Genomic DNA, 20,216 nt, shown 5'->3' on the forward strand with positions numbered 1-20,216 from the left:
GTGGTAGTTGCGCTCTCTTTAAGTTTTGCGCAAGTGGGAATCGGAAATTTCCCATTGCTCCATCAGTCCGTTCCCAGGACCCGTTTCCTAGGGATGAATTGGGACTTCGACATGCGACTTCAACTTGGGGCGTAATGTGATCATCCGTCGCTCGAGTGCTACACCTACATGATTCACCGCAAGCCGCTTAAAAGGCCTGTGGCGGGGGGTGTTAGGTCACCACCCGTTAAAGATAAAAAAAACCACATGCAATAGCAACGCATCGATACAAACCTACGCCCAGAGTAGCGTATACATTCATTCAAAAATCAACTTTCAACTTACAAGCTTTCACTCAGTAATCAACCCTAAGGTGGTTTATTAGGTGTTGGCAGAGTTAACCCAGTACTAAGCCCGACGGGGGGCCAGTTCCCTGTGCCAATTGTGGTTTCTGAGATCTGGTAACCGAGAAATCACATAGCCTGGATGGAGCTGCAAATGCCTAGAGAGGCTTGCCCGGGAATCAAATCCGGGCCCTCCGGTCAGTATTCTGACGCTCTATCACTGGACTACCGCGACCCACAATATACTAACATAGGGCTACTACATAATCCTACAAGCACTCTTAAGCGGAAAAGAATATTTTATTGAAGAAATCGTTCGTAATAGGGGAGGAAGGAAATTTTGTTTCAAGATAAATTATGTGTTATTAAAGTCTCTAAGTCTTGAGTTCAACAAAGACGCAAAAGGAATTACTATGACCCCACTCTATTCATGTAAGTTAGACCACAAAGATAAGATAAGAGGGTGATAGACTCCAGTACAGACGAATACAAATAATCGTTCCTTCCCCGGAAAATCAGGAATCATATTATTAATAAATAAAAGTCATAATAGAATTACCGAAGGCATTCGATTTACAACAGAGGACAAGGATAAACTCTGCGTAGACATTAGGTATATTCATAGGTGCATGGGTATGTCAGTTGCTAGTATATGTTTTGCATGCGTGTATTTTAAAAAGGTTTTAAAATGACTAAATACGAGTATATACGTCTCTGTGGGTGTGAATTTGCATGACTTTGTTAGTTTTGCATGTGGTTTTATTCTGTTTTACGGTTGGTGACCTAACAACCCCCCGCCACACGCCCTTCCGGCGGCTTGCGGGGTAATAGGTAGATGTAGATTCAGAGTACGCTTCAGAGAATCGTTGATAATGGGCAGGCTAGAGTGAACCTCAATTATTTCTTCGACAGATATTATATCAAGGGTGCGCGATAGTTGTGGTACAAAACAGACAGAGCCTTTATGGAAGCGATGTAGACGAATAGACACACAAAGATGAATAAATATTAACATTTGAGGGATTGCTTTTGCATGCTTTATCCACACTATTTCCAGGGTTATTAAGTACGCGTTAGGGTCAGTATTACATTAATTTTCATTAATTGATAATGACAACCTCTGTTTATGTTCAGAAAGTCAATCATGCCTGCATTGTCTTCCGACGTTTGATGATGAAAAAAGTAAAGTAAAAAGTAAGCGAGTTGTCCATGTGTTGGTCAAAATTCTAATAAAATTAATAGTATATTAATTTCTATGAGCCTTATCTAACCCATTATTTTACCGATGTAATATTTATTAATTGTGAAAAAATTTATGAGGCATTTTCCATTAATATAAAATCATTTGATGAAGCAATGCTTAAAAAAACCCGGCCCAAGCTATGTCACGTTATTTTCAGTTTGAAATCACTTTGCCTTTATTAAAATTACTTTGAATTTAACCATTTTTCAATTCCTGAAATATATCAGATTTTCTTATTTTTGTATTGAACAACTGAAGAGGTTTCTGAGGAACTCCTCAGTTGCTTTTTTTCCCAGATGAAGTGGTTTTGCGGCAGAAAATTTGGAATACGTGTGTCTTTTTTGTTTTTCTATATTTTTGTGCCTTCCCCACCTCTACTGTGTTCGTCCTTTATATGTGTTCCTATCCCTTTTCCTTATATGTATTTCCATGCGAATGAGTATTTGTTCGCCATTTGGCGGGATTTGATATATATATATATATATATATATATATATATATATATATATATATATATATATAGATGTATATACATATATATACATATATATAGCATATACATACACGTGGGTATTTATGTATATATATATATGTACATATATATATATATATATATATATATATATATATATTTATATTTATATATAAATACCCACATATATTTATATGCTCTAACTTTTTTTTCGACGTTTAAGCTGTAAATATTTTTGCAGCAAATGTGTTTCACAAAAAGATTTCCCCGCATATGGCAGGCGTGTCTCAAATGATCTCCGATTTAATTGTTTTTATCCATAATTAATTCTAGGCGTACTCATAAAATATACTCAAACTGACAGATCACTTTAATAAGTTTTATCGACGTTGGTGCACATAGCGCTTACACGGTGCGCTTTATTCGCCAGAATAGAAAATTGGCCACCCCAGACGAGCGAAATTATTCCGTGAACTAAGAGTTCCATGCAATTAGCTTTATGTACTCGGGAGATTTGCAAATGCCATTGAAATGCACTATAGCGTTTGGCATTTCATCACAGTTTCCAAATTATCCAGGCACTCTTGAAGGAAAAGTATTATATCCATATGAATACACATTTTAAATTTAGAGTTGCTGTTCAAACCCTCACGTTTCAACGATATTCATTTTTAGGTTCAACTTTTTGGAGAGAAAATGTTGCCTCTTTAGCCAGCATGCACGTAAACGCTTTATTTAAGAGACCATTAGCCTCATTTTTACTACAATGCTACTTTTCAACTCCTATTGCCATTCAAAAAAAGGAACCATACAATCAACGAATAACGAAAATCCGAGGAGGATGTTATTCTTTCCAATAACTTAAGGAGTATACTCGGATTCAACGGAGCAGTTCAATATTAATTCTGAAACTAAGGGAAATGGAAGATTAAAATAATATTTCTTCCCACGAAAATTTCGCGATCACCACAAAAATAGTTAGATGCTCTATAAAATGGAATATTATACCATATTCTCCTCATCTGTAATTGTTAAAAAAATTCACCATCTTAAACGGTAACTGCACAAGGAGGCCCCTGATACCCCTTGCCACACACCTCAATGACGCTTTGCAGAGTTCGATGTAAATATACATTTCAGATTCTTGGGAACAACTTGATTTAAAAAGCGTGAGCCCCCTACGGATTTCCTATTTGCCAACCGTTTCTCATCCTGGACCGATTTCTGTGACCCTTTTCTTCATTCTTCCCACTTCAACCTCGTCTCTTCTCGCAACCATCTCTCCTTTTGTCGCCATAACAGCGGTCCGCTATAACACTTCTTCTCACGCCTGGCCATTCTGCGTATCCCGTTGCTGTTGCACCACCCCTCTCCTCCCTCCTTCCCCTCCCAATCCTCCGTCTCAATCTTGGCAGAATACGCCCATTCTGGAGCGCTTCCCTCCCCACCGACCACCTCAGTGAGAGTCATCCATTTCTTTTCCTTTCATGCGATCCGCCACCTCTTCTCCACGCCAGTAACTCCTCGCATCTTCACCATATCCTCCCCTGCATTCGTCGGCCTTGCCCTTTTCCCTGCCCCCCCCCCCGGCCATCCCCTCCCCAGTACCTTAAACACCACACTCCAACGCACACCTTTCTTGCCTTCCCCACCCTCGTCCCTTGCGAATCGCCCCTTCCTTCCACCTCCGCCCTGTCCGTTCCTCTTAAAAGGCCCCGCCGATATACGCCTCTATTTGCCCCTCTCCCGCCCTTTTCGTCGTCGGCGGCGCATGGACCCGCTCCGTCTCGATTTACCTCTTCCTCCCGCCCTCCGCCAAGGATGCTGGAAGCGATCCCTCCCGACTGGACTGGAGGCAGAAATGCTTCCGCGAGCAACCACTCGACTGTGGTCGCTTTTATTTCGACACAATGGGCGGGCGAGGGATATGGTGGAGGGATATCATGAGCCATTTAACGGAATTAACGTTTGCGGGAGGAGATTAAGTCGAGGGGATGAATGGGGAGAGACCGGGTGAGATGGTGGGAGTCGGGCGGAGGGAGGAAAGCATGGAAGAGCACTTCATTTTCCTTTCGAATAATAGTCTTAAGACGCGAGCGGTTTTTTTTGCGACTCCTCTGCCATTTATCGTCTTAAAAGGGTGTTGTTCGTGAACGATTCGCTTCTTTTCCCGGCGGGGATAACGCCGGTGCAAGGGAGCTTAGCGAGAGCATCGGGGAACGGCGTCTCTATTAGGTTTAAGGGATGGGAATAACGCGGCTTTCTTTAGCGCATCGGCTCACCATATTTTTTTCCTTCTTGGTTCGAATACGTCCGACTGAACGTCGAGGTTTTCGCGGAGAGAATCAGGCAGAGTCGGCGATGGGATTTGGAAAGGCATGGCTTAGTTTAGACTTACGAAATGAACTGGGCACTTGAAATGCTATCGGATCCATAAATTCCATGCAGGATATTGCAAGCTTTTCAACAAACCATCTCGGAAATTTGCCATTAACCCAAGCTTTAAATCCAAATGCATGAGACTTCAATTTGCTGCAACCGACCTGTTGAAATTATCTTCAAGACTTACATGAAAAGTCATAGATATAGTATGCCACAATTTCAATGTACATGAGTGGAATATGCGAGTTTTTTTTGGTAGAAAATCTATGGTGAATTCTAGCAGGCTGGGCACGTGAAATACTTTACATACACATTTATATAAAACCCTGCAAGCCGCCGCGGGGCGTGTGGCGGGGGATGTTAGGTCACCACCCGTTAAATAGAATAAAACCACATGCAAAACCAAATCATGTGACCTCTAAAAAAATATTAGTTTGATCATACACTCGATAAAATTAAATCACACGAAAGAAAGTACTTACATGCAACGATATTCAATAACAGGATACGTATATTCAAATACTGCGGTAGAAATGCGAAAAATATGGGTTTATTAAATAAAAAGAATAACATGCAGGATAGCGAAAAATGTATATACTACCTATTCCAATTATACTCTACGCGATTACTGCATTCATTCGAGGATACTACGCGATTGCCACATGTTGCTACACACGAGGTGTTTCCAAAAAGTAAGGTGACTTTTCAAATTTTGCGGGCAACATACATTCACCTTTAGATTTTTTTGTTGTGTTGGTACACAGGCCAAATATTTTTTTTACAGTTTCAACGATATAGCACATTTAGTTTGTTATTGACAGATACTAATGTTAGACGTGTTTTGGTGTGCTCGGCGATTTTCTGTTATCAAAAAAATGGATCAAAGAATTTGCGTCAAATTTTGTGTAAAAAATGAAATAAAGTGCTTCAAATCCCTCTAAATGTTTACAGTGGCATATTGTGAGCAAAAAAAATGTTTAAAACAGGTAAAATTTCTTAAAAGATAGCCGAGAAGATGGCAATAACGAACCTCTCTCTGGACGCCCCAGTACGTCAACCACAGATGAAAACTTCGAAGTAGTGAAGAAAATAGTTTTTTTTAATCGTCAAATTACTATAATAGAATTTTCTAAGGATGTTTGAATATCGGTTGGCTCCTGCCATGCAATTTTTTCGAATTCCTTTGGGCATGAGACGTGTCAGTGAAGTTCGATCCGAAACTGCTTCATTTTGACCAGAAAAACCGTCGCATGAGCATCGCTCAGGAGTGGTTGAATGACGTCAATCATGATCTTGATTTACTTAAATTGATCATAACTAGTGATAAATCATGGGTATATGGTTATCACGTCGAAACCAAAGCCCAATTGGCCCAATAGAAGAACGCAGGAGAACCGAGACCAAAAAAGGCTCGCCAAGTTCGATCAAATGTCAAGGTTTTGCTCACTGTTTTCTTCCATTACCGGGGCGTAGTGCATCAGGAGTTCTTAACATAAGGTTGTACGGTCAATATTTACCTTAAAGTTATGCGCCATTGGCGAGATGCAATAATGAAAAAACGTCCGAAATTGTGGAAAAACAACTCATGGCTTTTGTATCACGATAATTCACCTGCTCCCTTCATCGTTGCTTGGGAGAGATTCTTTGGCCAAAAACAACGCCCCAATCATGCCTCGGCCAACATATTTTGCCCCCTGCGACTTTTTCCTGTTCCCAAAACTGAAGAGACCAATGAAAGGACGGAGATTTTCAACGATTGAGGAGATAAAGATTGCATCGTTGTTAGAGCTCAAGGCCATGCCAAAAAGTGCTCATCAGAATTGGTTCGAGGTTTGGGAAAAGCGTTGGCGCAAGTGTATTATGTCTGGCGGGGATTACTTCGAAGGGAAGAACTTGAATATAGGAGAATAAATATTTTTTCATAATAATATTACGTTTTGATCAAATCTTGTATTTGTGAACTTCTAAAACAACATACGATTCAAGCTCTGTTTGCCATACATTTTATATCCTAAATTTAAATTTCACTTGGGGAAACACAACGCCTTTTAAATAGCCTTAATCCAAATATTTATTATTATATATATCTCGATGCAATGAGGCAATTGTCTTGGTGGCAACGGTGAAGTCTGTTCAACGATCACTCTTACAATGCACATGCATACACACACAAGAAGCATAAGACGGATCCGATCTAGCACTGGCTCGAATACATAAGGCACTGGAAACTGATATAGCATAAAACATCTTTATTTAAAAACGATGGCGGGGACAAATGGGGGAGTAATTGCATGCCCATCTCCCTAACGTCCATATTGTGCAAGGTCGTGGAACTCATCATTGCTATTTTCATAATGGGACATCTCGATAGACAAGGATTATTAATGTAAATTCAGCACGGTTGCCGAGTGGTTGGATCCTACGAGAAACAATTTTCCCTTTTTTTCATGATATTTTGGTTTCCAGGGAAAGTAATGTTCACGTCGAGACGGCTTTTCTAGACTTAGAAAAATCTTTTCCAATAAATGTCACGTAGCGAGCTACTCAAAAAAATAGAAGACTATTGCATTGATTGAATATGAGAGGCTGGATTAAAGACTTTTTAAGGTAGATTAAGAGGTATGTTCAAAAACTTTTAAACTTTTTTATTGCAAAAAAAACTTCACTGGCAAATTACTGATCATGCTCCCCTTCGAAGTGATTTCCTCCCCAACGTGTACACTCATCCCAACGGTGTTTACACTTTTTGAAAGAGTCCTGGAACGCTTCTTCCGGAATGCTCCTAAACTCCGTCGATTTTTTTCTCTATCCCTGGAATGGTGGCAAATCTTTTTCCTTAGAGCGGAGTTTTTAGCTTGGGGAACAGGAAAACGTCACATATGGCCAGGTCTGGTGGGTTGGGTGGTTGAAGAAGCACAGCGGTCCTCTTTTTGGCTAAAAGCTCACGAGTTCTGAAAGACGAAAAAACCAGCGCTTCGTTTCGGGACGTTTTCGCATGATTATCTCTCTTAAGAGTTTCATAACTCCCAGGTAGTACTCCGTGTTGGCTGTCTGGCCCTTACATGTGTATGTGTGTGTCTATATATATGTATATACTTTTTTCTTTTCGATGTGCAAATCTGTGTTAATGAATTGATGTCTGTCTATATGTATTTATGTGTACATATTAATGTAACTATAAGTTTTATGGCTAAAATAATATGTATACGACGATGGGTTAAATGGAAGAAGGGACCATTTGGTCTCAATTTCGCCCAAATAAAGACCACTATCTACGAGGGTCATCCGGAAAGTAGTACCCGTTCGTGCCGCATGAAGTGCTGACGACGCGAGTAGCCGCTGGACGAGGTCAGATAGCTTCAGTGGCTTGTCTGCCTTCTCTGAGCCAAGTTGCGTGACGCTAGCATTGCCTGTGTTGTTTCTGTGATTGTTTACAATGTTTAAAAAAATTGAGAACGCCGCCAGTTGTGAAGTGAGGGCAGTGATTAAATTCCTCAATGCAAGAAACGTTCGCCCATGTGATATTCATCGCCAATTAAAGGAGGTGTATGGAGACAATGTAATGGACGAGTCGTCTGTTCGGCGGTGGTGTCGCAACTTCAACATGGGGAGGGGGAACACACACGACGATGAGCGTTCGGAGAGACCGTCTGTCATTACAGACCAACTGGTGAGCTCAGTTGACGAATTCGTGAGGAACGATCGGCGCGTCACAATTGATGACATCTGTGAGCATTTTCCCAATGTTTCTCGAACAATTGTTCATGAAATTTTTAAACACCATCTGCATTATGCAAAAATTTGTGCAAGATGGGTCCCTCGCGTATCTCAATGAGCTGGCGGCGAAGGACTATGCAGCAGGAATACAGAAACTTGTCACACGTTATGACAAATGCCTTAATTTGCTTGGAGATTATGTTGAGAAGTAGTTTAAAGTATCCTCTTTCAAATAAAATTTTTTATGTTTGTTAATATTTACTTTTGTGTCTTTATTTCACGAACGGGTACTACTTTCCGGATGACCCTCGTATCTATCTATCCATCTACATAAGCATTCGAGACCTTCGAGCAAACTTGTCACGCTTTTTTGCGGCGGAGGGGATGTTTTACCAATCCATTGTGAAGATTGCACTTTTGTATAGACGTCATATCCATAAGCCCATTAATGATCACCTGTTATAGTCCTAGAAAAGAAGGTTTCATCCTCTTCATCTCGATCAAACAGTTCCTGATAGACTTGAACTCGATGTTGTTTCTGGCCTGCTGCCATCAGGCAAGGAACGAATCTGGCGGCTACTCGATGCATCTTAAATTTTTCAGTCAGGATTTTATATCACGGTCCAATCGAGAAACTACACTCTTCTGCAAGTTCCCTGATAGTCAAGCGTTGATTTGCACGACGTTGATGGTCTTCCGGAACGCTCGTCATCTTCCACTGAATGCCGCCACTTTTTGGCCCGGATAAACCACCCATACATCTACACCTACTTAATACCCCGCAAGCCGCCACAAGGGAGTGTAGCAGGGCAAGTTAGGACACCACCCGTAATTAAGAAAAGAAAACCGCATGCAAAAGCCACAAATTTATACCAACCACAAAAAAAACATGGCATACATTCATGCAAGAACACTTACACCCCGCACACATGCAACCTCTCAAATTACGAACTAACATACACATGCACCTGCAAGTATACCTAATATTTTGTCAATGTTTAATTTTGTTCCGACTGGTAAATTCAATTTTTTTAATATTTCTGAAGTGACTTCTGTTTCTTACTATTGTGATTTCTGATTGTTCAGGGAAAGAATGAGTATTTGCATCTACTATATCTGTACTGAAATCTATCTCCCTTATTTTATCTTTGTGGTCTGATCTACCCAAGTAGTGTGGGGCCATTATAATTACTTTAGTGATGATTGTTAAATTCGTTTGTTCTGAACTTTTCTAAAAGTCTAAGCCTCGCTTGTTCTCTCCGCACTTCAAGTGGTTCCCAGCCTATATCCCCTAAGAGATCTGTCACACTTGTGTTTTCATCATAACAATTTTTAACGAATCTGGCAGATTTTCTCTGGACTTTATCTAATTCTTTTTGCCAAATTTTCACCCAAGGAATCCAAATACTTGCGGCATGTTCCAATTGAGGTCTAACTAGACCAAAATAACACCTCACTTTTAACTTTTTCATTATATATCACGGGGTACGTTTCATAAAATCCTCACCGTAAGCCTTAAGCCTTTGGTGATCAACCCAAAAGATTTCAGGTGGGATTTTTTCCGTGGACACAACGCCTTCAAGCGGATTAAAATAATGACCAACAGAATAAAAAAATTCGGGAACCTTTGAGCAGACCTCGTACAATTGGTAGTCATAGATGGTGTTGAAGGTGATATCAGAAACTCAAGATACAGAGCACCTGAATTTCCTTACAACGTAGAAGGAATTATTGCGTCCCCTAATATCATTTGCTGATTATACCAATGAGATTAAATAAGAGGGATGACTGACAAAATTATTCTTAATTCCCTCGAAGGATACGTATTCACAACCAGATGAAACCCAAGCACGCGAATATATTTACTTTAAGGCCAGCCTTTAATGTTTTCGTCAAACTCACCAAATGTTGCATAATGCATTTAGGCGTGCATTTTTATTAATTTATCACAATGCAATTTGGCAATAAGCCAGTACCCATTACACAAATCGAAGTACAGTATCAGTCCTACAGCAAACGCCTACAAACAAAGTGAACAATAAATAGTAAAGTAGATGGGATGGAGTTAAGCATTTCATAGCTGGTGAAATACTTGAGCATTGGACTCAAATGAAACCTTTCATCGGGAACACCTATCAGAAATCATCACATCCTTAAAGATGCTAGCTTTCATTAGACGGGATGTTGGAAAATACAATTAGAGAAATGTGTTTTGAAGTATTAGTATGGCCCCACTTGGAATACGAGGCAAGTGTTTGCGATCCATAGGAGAAAACTTTATGTTCGTTTAAATGAAAATACTTTGTAACTTCCACACAATTTTTATTCGTACTACCAGTTTCAACGATTCGTCGTCATCATCAGGTACCTGTAAGGTACCTGATGATGCAATCGGTAAAGAAACCGGTTGTACGAATAAAAATTGTGTGGAAGTTACAAAGTATTTTCATTCAAACGAACATGAACCTCCACAAAGTTGAGCCCGAGACCATAGAATTCATCGAGAAAACTTTATTTCAGGAATTGTAGGGTTTTGAAGAAGATCATTCAGATTGGTAGAAAATTGCTACAATAAGATATTAAACTTCTTGGTCATGTTGGAGAAATTAGGTTACATACGTACATAAATGGTACCCAACAAGCTACCGCTAGGATTTGTGGCAGGGGGTGATTACACACCAGATTAATTTTTACACGAATGTTTTTAACCCGTAACGCGAGCGGACGTTATTCTGATCTCTTATCATTCGGGGAAAAAAGGACACCAGTCTACAAGTATCTTGTATCTCTCTGTTCTACACGTATAATCTCTCTAATTTTATTTACATGAACTCGCCTGCCGTGTGACCTCCTTGGTTCACGAAGACAGCCGACAAGACTTTAAGAAAGGCGCACGGCACCTGAGTTTTCGTGCTAAACCGAGGAAATTATAATGGCACCAAATTGTACTGGTGAAGTTCAATTACACCTACTTAGTTCCCGCAAGCTGCCATAAGGATGCATGGAGGGGGTACAGTAGAGCACCAGCTATATTAATATATTTAACGAATTGACTGGGGCGAGTTTGAGATTTCGTAGTCCCTTATTCCACCTAACTCCTACATATTACATTGAAGACAATTACGAACACCTAATTCCTAGGTGGAGGAAAACACACCTAGATTGGAATCGAACCCGCTAGCTCTGTGTGGACAGAAGAGGACATTACCCCACCGCCACCATGACCGCATAAATGCTATGCATACGCTCATGTATTTGAAATCATGTAGCCGCTCATGTATTTGAAATCATTAGTGCTACATTTAAGCACCGAGATAAAATAAGAAAGATGGACACTGTCTCCCACAGATTCAAATTTAATTCCTTCCCTTACACGATACGCAATCAAAACAAAATCGAGCCCAGTTACTCTAGTCAATTTACTGGAATGCAAACATTCATTGAGTTACACAATTATTCTTCCTTCTCTGCCTTGAGAAAGGTGGCTTGGACCACCGAAAATTCGAAAACTAGTGAGTTTCTTTTCTCTTTTGGTGTTTTTAATTTTGTCCTTGTCCGCCAGTGCTAACTTCATGTGTGTGTGTGTGTATATATATATATATATATATATATAATTATATATATAATTATATATATATAATTATATATATAATTATATATATATAATTATATATATATATATATATAAGAAAAGAAACTCAATAAGTTTCGAATTTTCCGTGGCCACAGACACCTTTCTCAAGGAAGAGAGGGACAGAACTGAGGAAAATAGGGAAATACGAGGGCTGGAACGATGGATGGAAGGGAAAGGTGGGGAGAGATTTCCGAGGGAAGAGCTGGGAGGGGGATTGTTAGAAGGGTGGGGGAAATATGGAAGGTGATTGGGGTGGAGGGAGGATGAAAGCATGTGCGGGTCAGAATAATTAATGCATAATATTAATACCTGGGCAATTCCAGGAATCCAAGAGCCAGATGAAGGCTTGCTCTATTCTTTTGAGTTTCAGTGGAGGATCAGAGGGTGGGAGAGATCCTCAGACGGATACACTATAGCATTTATCAAAGGGAGTGTTGTGTTCGGAGGAGTGTTTGGGGATTGGGAGCATACCAATCAGGGAAGAATTCTTGCATGAGGTCCGGTGGTTATTGATTCTAATATTAAGGGGTGTTAGACACCGTCCAATATAAAAGGCAGGGCAAATGGGAGAGAGTTAAAAAGCGGATCGGAGAGGGATGGGATTATGGTTTTGAAAATAGGATATTATCCTCAATAGGTATTTCCCTCAGTTCTGTCCCTCTCTTCCTTGAAAAAGGTGTCTGTGACCACCAAAAATTCGAAACATAGTGAGCTTTTTTTGTGTGTTTCTGTGTTTTTGTCTGTCAACTAGTGCTAACTTTTTTTCATTATTATTCACGTCCGTGAGACTTTCAAAAAAGTGTCATAAACATATGCATATATATATATATATATATTTATATATATATATTTATTTATATAAAATATCTTCGAAATGGAACGCTCTTCGGCGACACACAAATATATAAAAAACACAGATGTAGATTTTTAGAATATAGAGACACAAAGAAAGGACACTCACAATTTGTTATTTTACGTTTCGACAGCACGGCTGTCGTCTTCAGAATCTGATTCTGAAGACGACAGCCGTGCTGTCGAAACGTAAAATAACAAATTGTGAGTGTCCTTTCTTTGTGTCTCTATATTCTAAAAATCTACATCTGTGTTTTTTATATATTTATTTATTATATATATATATATATATATATATTTATTTATTTATTTATTTATGTATTTATAAAACTTACGTGAAAGTCTCACGGATTACAAATGGGAGTATTTTTATGCAACACCAGTTCCACCGGAGCAGCGCACTTCCGTTTCCATTGTGGTGTCATTTGAGGCAGATTTCCACTTTGGGGAATAAGAAATACACGTAGCCTGCCGGTGTCAAGTCGGGACTGTAAGGGGGTTAGGGAATCGTCGGTATGCCGTTTTAGAAGATCTTTGCAAGCAGACACTCCACTCTGCTTTAGGTTGTCTGCCAAGACAAATGTAAATTACTAAATTGGATCCTTAGGATGAAATTTAGCAAAACGAGTTAGTTAAAGTCCGGATAAAATCCGCCAGATTCGCGAAAAATGGTTATGATAAGAACACAAGTGTGACAGGTCTCTAGGGGATTAAGGCTGGGAGCCACTTGAAGCACGAAGAGAGCAAGCGAGACTTTTAGAGAGGTTCAGAACAAACAAGTTTAACGATGACACTAAAGGAATTATAATGGTCTCGCACTACTTAGGTAGATCCGACCACACAAAGATAAAATAAGGGAGATAGATTCCAGTACTGATACAAACAAATACTCATTATTTCTGTAGACATTCGGGAATCCATAATAGTAAGAAACCAAAGTCACTATAAACATATTAAATACATTTAATTTACAAGTCAAGGCAAGATTAAACGTTGCGTAGACATCTGGCATATTCGTAGGAGTATGTGTGTATTAGTTGATGATATATTTATTTGAATGTGTGTAAGTGATAAAAGATTTTGCATGAATATTTATGAGTTTGTGAATGCATATTGGCATGAATTTGTGGGTTTTGCATGGATTTTATTCTAATTTACGGGTGGTGACCTAACATCCCCCAAGACACCCCCTTGCGGCGGCTTGCGGGGTACTGTCTAGATGTCACTGTATAGATATTTGATATAAATAATGTTTCAGCACCAGTCAGTTATTTTAATATATATTTCCAATATGCATAAATAAAAAAATATTAAGAATTTCTATAAATTGACACTTGAGATACTCTTATATTAGAGGTTTTTAACAAGCTTATAAATCATATCTTTCGAGTTAGATCCTGGTCGAGTAGAGTATGATTTTGGAGCAGGATTGGGTACAAATCTAGCGTTTGTCTTAACGGAATTCCGTTGGTCAAGAGTTACTCAGGCAGTCGTCAATCGTCAATGTTTGTTCCGTTATCTCTCCGGGACTGTTCTGGATAGCCCCATGTATTGCATTCGGGTTGTGTGTTTCGAGGCGCATCTTCCAACGGACCGACGTGGCGATACTTAATTTCGTAAGATTCTTTGCATTTAGAACTGGTCCACGAGTTTGGTTATACATGTTGAGCAAATACTGCCATATTTTAACCGGTTAGGTTGCCAAAGTAATGCCATCTCTTGGAGCGAAGAAGAGTGGAGTACTCATTGTTCCCTCGCGCGATGCAGTGTCATATTAGTCTCCACCCCTAACGTCGCAATTAGAAAATATAATCATAAACAAATTTAATTATTTTTGAAGCATTAACTGTGTACGAATGGTCTCATTTTATTTACGTAATAATAGGAAATGGCGTTTAAATCACCCTTGGGATATTTTACAGTTAGTTTTGCAATTTTTTCCTCGGTCGTCTGTCCTTCGAAAATTCCGATAAATCGAATATCTTATGCAAACGTTGTCGGAGAGACATCTTGTCCCAACACGCTCAATTGTTTCACTCCCGTTTACTTTGGGTCCTTGACCTCACCCACGCCCCCTCCCCAGTGGGTGAGAGTGCGGCCCCCCCGCCGCGATTTCCTCTGGCGTGGATTCTTCGTCCACGCGAACCCATGGGCCATGAGCATTTCGTTCACTGGGCGAGAGATAGCACTCTTTCCGAGAACTCAGCACTAAGCCTCGCTCGCCGGAGACCCTCTTCTCCCCACACCTCCCCAGATGCCCATCAATCCCACTTATGGCCCGTGGGCACTGTGGCCCAGTGTGGCCCGTGTGCTGGCCACTTCCGACTCACCCAACGACAATCCTCCACGTTTTTATACCTGCGAATGCCCGCGCAGAGGTGACGCGGAGTAAGGGCATGTGAGAGGGGTAAGTAATGAGTATAAGAGCCACGGAAAAATACTTACAGATATAATTTTATTCATCTTTTAAATTTTATTGATTGCTTCTTAATACAAGGGAAGGGCTTGATTGTGTGGTTATAAAATGATGAGAATCTGACACCTGCATATCTTTTAATATTTATTTTTTTTGTTACTCATGGAAATGAAGTTGTTTCCGCTAAATTAATACATATGAAATTTTCTTGAGAACAAATAATATTATTACACATAAGTATATGCATAATATGTTTATGAACTAATATTTGCTCGTGTATGGCTGGATCCCTACTGCTCCCCGCCACTCACCATTGCGGCAACTTGCACGGTTTTATTGTATACACGTATGTAGCTGTATATAGTTAAAAAAAACGGTACGTTCTAAATTATCATAATGTGTCTTTTAGAAAGGTTCAGAACGAACGAGTTCAACGATGACACTAAAGGAATTATTATGTCCCCCACACTACTAAAGTAGATCAGACCACAAATATAGGATAAGGGAGTTAGATTTCCGTACAGATAGATAAAAATACTCGCTCTTTCCCCCGAGCAATGAGGAATCATAACAGTAAGAAACCAAAGTTACTATAGAAATATTAATTAAATTTAATTTACAAGTCAGGGCAAGATTTTATGATCCGTAGTCATAATTCCTCGCAAGCCACCGTTAGGGATTGTGGTTGGGGGTGTTAGGTCACCAGCGCACAATCATTACATATACGTGTACATACATCTACACAGACATTAGTTAATACATGCAATCAAATAAGGTTAGTCACGAAGCTAGAAGCTACTTACATGCAGAAATATTCGATAATAGGGTCAAATAATGCGTAAAAAATGATTTAAAAATGGGTTTATTCAAGATGCATCCATGATAACGACAAAATATCTACACCACCAACACTAATTATCCTCTTCATGCCTGCGATCATATACATTTTTATCGCTAATCGTACAAAGAAAAAAATACATGTTAAATATATCTGTTCTACTATCTATTTCCCTGATTTTTCGCTCGTGACCTGATCTTCCATAGTAATTCGTGGCCTGTAATGGCTTCAACATCCTCGGATATTTAAACTGCCTCAAACTTACAATGAATTTGACCTTTATTTCAACCTACGGTCAATTAGTGGCTCCCATCCTAATTCTTTCATTGTTTCGTGACACATCTTACGTATGTTCATAAGAACGTTTTGCTAACCTAACAGCTCTGCGTTGCACTCGATCTAGTCCTAAAACTAAGTTTACCTCGTGAGGATTTCATACATCCGCAGCGTATTCAAGGTTGGGCCTAACTAACGTGAAATAAAAGAGCTCTTTTACCCTCTAATCACATTCCTTAAGTATTCCTCTGATGAATTATAACTTTTTATTTGAAACTCTTCAAATTTCACGAGGGAATTTTCTCCAGGTTACATCCTTAGTTATCGTTACATCCAAGTATTTGTCCGATTCCACGGTTATAAGTCTTAGATGAATTGATATTTGCATCCACGAATAATGGAGTGTTTCCAGGAATGAACGTTTGGAGGAATTCAGTGATACCCGTTCCTCTGATCCTACAGATACTCCGTCCTCCTCTCAAATATGTCTTATATTAATCTGCCGCCAGTTTAAATTCAAGCCAAGCATTTTGAAGTTGCATTATTTACATATTACTCTCTAGACATAAGGCACATTCGTAGGTGCATGTGTGTGTTAGTAGATAGTATATGCGTATGCATGTGTGTGAGTTGTAAAAGTTTCTGCATGAATACATATGATGTTGTGTGTGAAGATTGGCATGAATTTGCGGGTTTTGCATGCGGTTTAATTACGGGTGATGATCTAACACCCCCTGCCACACGCTCTCGCGGGGTACTATGTAGATGTATATTCTGTAATGCATAAATGGCACTATAATCCTGTAATAATAAATAAATAATGTAAGTTAATCATTAGATACCTCCATTAATAGTGGAATATGATCGATAATAATCAAATTCAGACATTTTTTTCAGCATGAGAGGGGCCGGGAGAGGGATTTCATTGGCGAATCGATTCGACCGTCACTACGAACTCGCATTTCGAAGCTTCAATTTTTCGAGCTAGATGTGAGAAAATGTTGAAAAAATTTCAATCTTTAAAGTTTCTGTCAATTTTAATTCAAGTTGTAAGCATTTAGTTCTAAGCAAAAGCCGTTAGTCCGTATTTTAGTTGGTGAAATGTATCACAATACAAGAAAAGAGTTTTTCAAGTTTGGCAGTTTTACACAACCTGCGAACTATGCTAGGTGTGGTTACAGCGGGGGTTACCAGAAATATGATCTCTTTTGTGTAAATTTCAAAGAATATCATGATTTCCTAAAAGGAACTTGAGTGAAAATCAGGTTCTTCTATAATAGCTGCTTGGTTTGTTTACCTTTTTTTCGTTGTGATTGAAAATTGATCGAAATAAAGAGTGATTAAATCTGCTGATGTAATATTTTCTCATGGCTAGTTTCACATGTTAAACTCATGGAAAGAATCAGGGAAGATGCAACGTCGAGCAAAACACTGTTTTATTTATTTATTTATTTTTTGTATTAGTCCGAAAACAGCACTTCGACCTTTACATCGGACTTTGAACATTGATTTAACAATTTGGCAATTACATACACCCATTTCGACAGTGCAAGACATCTATCCATGTGCAATATCTGAAGCTTTTGACCCAGCATCTGCGACTTCTATACCCCATTGTTAATATTTTTTGGACTAATCATCCAAGTTTAATTGAAGATGGGTATTTCGACGATGGAGTTTGGATATATTTTTTATAAATGGGCCCGGAAAAGTGCTCTTGTGAACCAAAACTTGACGTGCACCTGTGAAATAGGGCGATCAAAAACACTAACGATAATGGCGGAGTATTTGAACTCTGCATTGAATTCGCCAATGCATTTCCGGAAGTGGCCATTTGATGATGACAAAAGATATCAGAAATCCGCCTTGTGAAACGCGAAAATTCAAATAACGGATGCAGAGAATCGAAGTCAAATTACCAAATCCTGCGGTAATATTTATTGAAACAATATCTCGGCCCTTTGAAAAGAAGTCTAGCGGGCCCGGTGAGGTGTGGGAAAACGTCATCGTGTCTCGGCCACCCCATTGGCCGTCGCTCCGCTTACACTTCTGTGTCCGTGAGGGAGAGGGGCGAGCGGGGGTCTAAGTGGAGGAGTAGGGGGGGCTAGCAGTCGAGGGTGCTTTCTTCTTCCGGATTGACTGCCTACCGTGCAGAAGGGGGCGGAACCGAGTGGGCCCCCGAGGAGGTTTGGTGGGTGGGGGTGGGTAAGGTGGCGGGAATGGGGCAAGCGGCTGAGGGATGGGGAAGATTTCTGGCCGAAAAGGGTTGAAAACGTCGAAAAGGGAGGAGAAATGTTGGACGTGTGGGGGTGAGCGGAGGGGAGATGAGTGGGAGAGAGGAGATGGAGGGGAGGGTGGTTGTCTTCGGGAAGGGGATGATGTTTTTGGCCATCGGGGACGTCCACGGCCGGCACCGGCCGAATGTCAGTCTACGTTCGCTCTCGCGGCTGTGGTGACCTCTCTTCCTCTTTCCTCATCCGTCGCCCGACTCGACCCCTTGGACCTTCCTCTCGAGGACCCTGTAGCGCGCTCGTGTCCCTGCCGCCGCACCCCCGGCGGATTCTTGACAAGGCCGCTCGCCTAATCATCCAAAGTTACATCCATGCCTATGGCTACGTCTCCGCTGCCGTGGTTTGCGCATCCACGAGGACTATACCAGACGACCGCATCGGAGGGACTAACTGAGCACTCGGACAAGGTGATTACATCCCTCCCTTTTTTTTGATGACTTCGAGATGTTTCCAGAAATTCATTCGCAAAATCCTTGAGAGAACGGTGGTGGATTAATCAATTCGACTGAACATTTTGATGGAAAAATGTATTCATACGTTTTTTAATTCGATGGAATTTTGTGCTAGTTTGTGCCGGTGATCCTTTATTATAATAAATGTGGTACGGTATCCAAATGTGAACACGTAAAATCGTTCGATGAATTCTTGATAAAAATTATATCTAATATTTAGTTAAAAAGAGTTAAAAACAATTTTAATAGTGAGTTAAAAGAGTTCGTTTTTTCATTTTACTATAGTAAAACCAAGTTAAATATCCCGTATGTTTTCTGAAGAAAAAAGGATCGCTCCTAATGTGTTGGTTTATGATATATATTTTTTGTTTTTTTATCAATTTCGGTGAGGTATCTATTTCGAGTAAGTTGATCTGAGTTTTGCTCCTTTTTAATTCCATTTTCAAAGCATCCAATGCCGCGAATGGTGAGCGTCTCAGTCTGGCCTATCATTAGGTAGACCTGGCTGAAACGCTTTTTAGTACATAATATTTAATTGCTTTATTCCACCCTTGAACACTAACGAAATAACGTTGCATATATGCTAAAAATTCACTCACGCGCATCATTTAGTTTTGTTTTAGCTTAGTTTAGTTTTATTCTCAAAATGGTTAGAACGTTCTTAACCGCAAATTAAGGACCCTTTTAGGCTCCAGTATTCAGCGAGTGAATCAATTTTGATTCAATGACTCTAATTCATATGTTAAATCCCCAACTGACGCATGAAAATTCTCGAGTCCTGATTTTGTACCTCTTCTATTGATAGTTGAGGCCCATTTTGGTTTTAAAGATTAATTTTATTGATAAACCTTTTTAAATAATATTTAATGAATGGTTTGCGGTACTCAAAAGTGCAATAGAATAATAATAATGATATTAAATATTTTCAAATCTTTTCAAATCAAAAGTTTTTGTGTCGAATCTTCTAACTTTTGGTATACTTATGAATACTAATCATTCAGTTTGCGGGAGTGTTCTCGACTTATTGTCACAGATTTGTGTTATTTTTTTAATTCTGTTATTTTTTCATCTTTAAAAATATTGAAATATATTACGGGTCTAATTGAAATTTAAATAAGAAATGGAAACTTGTGATAATTACATCTACTTAATAGCCCGTTAGCCGCCGAAAGGGTGTGTGGTGGGGAGCCCAGAGTTTTTATGACGTCGTCAATTTATCTTAGGTGAATGTGATGGAAGAGAAGAGTTACAAAATCGGGGATAATTAAGTATATCAAATGTCTTTCTTCACTTTAAAATTCTTAGTTTCAGTTATTCGGT

The sequence above is a fragment of the Hetaerina americana genome, unplaced genomic scaffold (genome assembly GCF_022747635.1).
Source record: "Hetaerina americana unplaced genomic scaffold, ioHetAmer1.1.p SCAF_100, whole genome shotgun sequence".
NCBI lineage: Eukaryota > Metazoa > Arthropoda > Insecta > Odonata > Calopterygidae > Hetaerina > Hetaerina americana.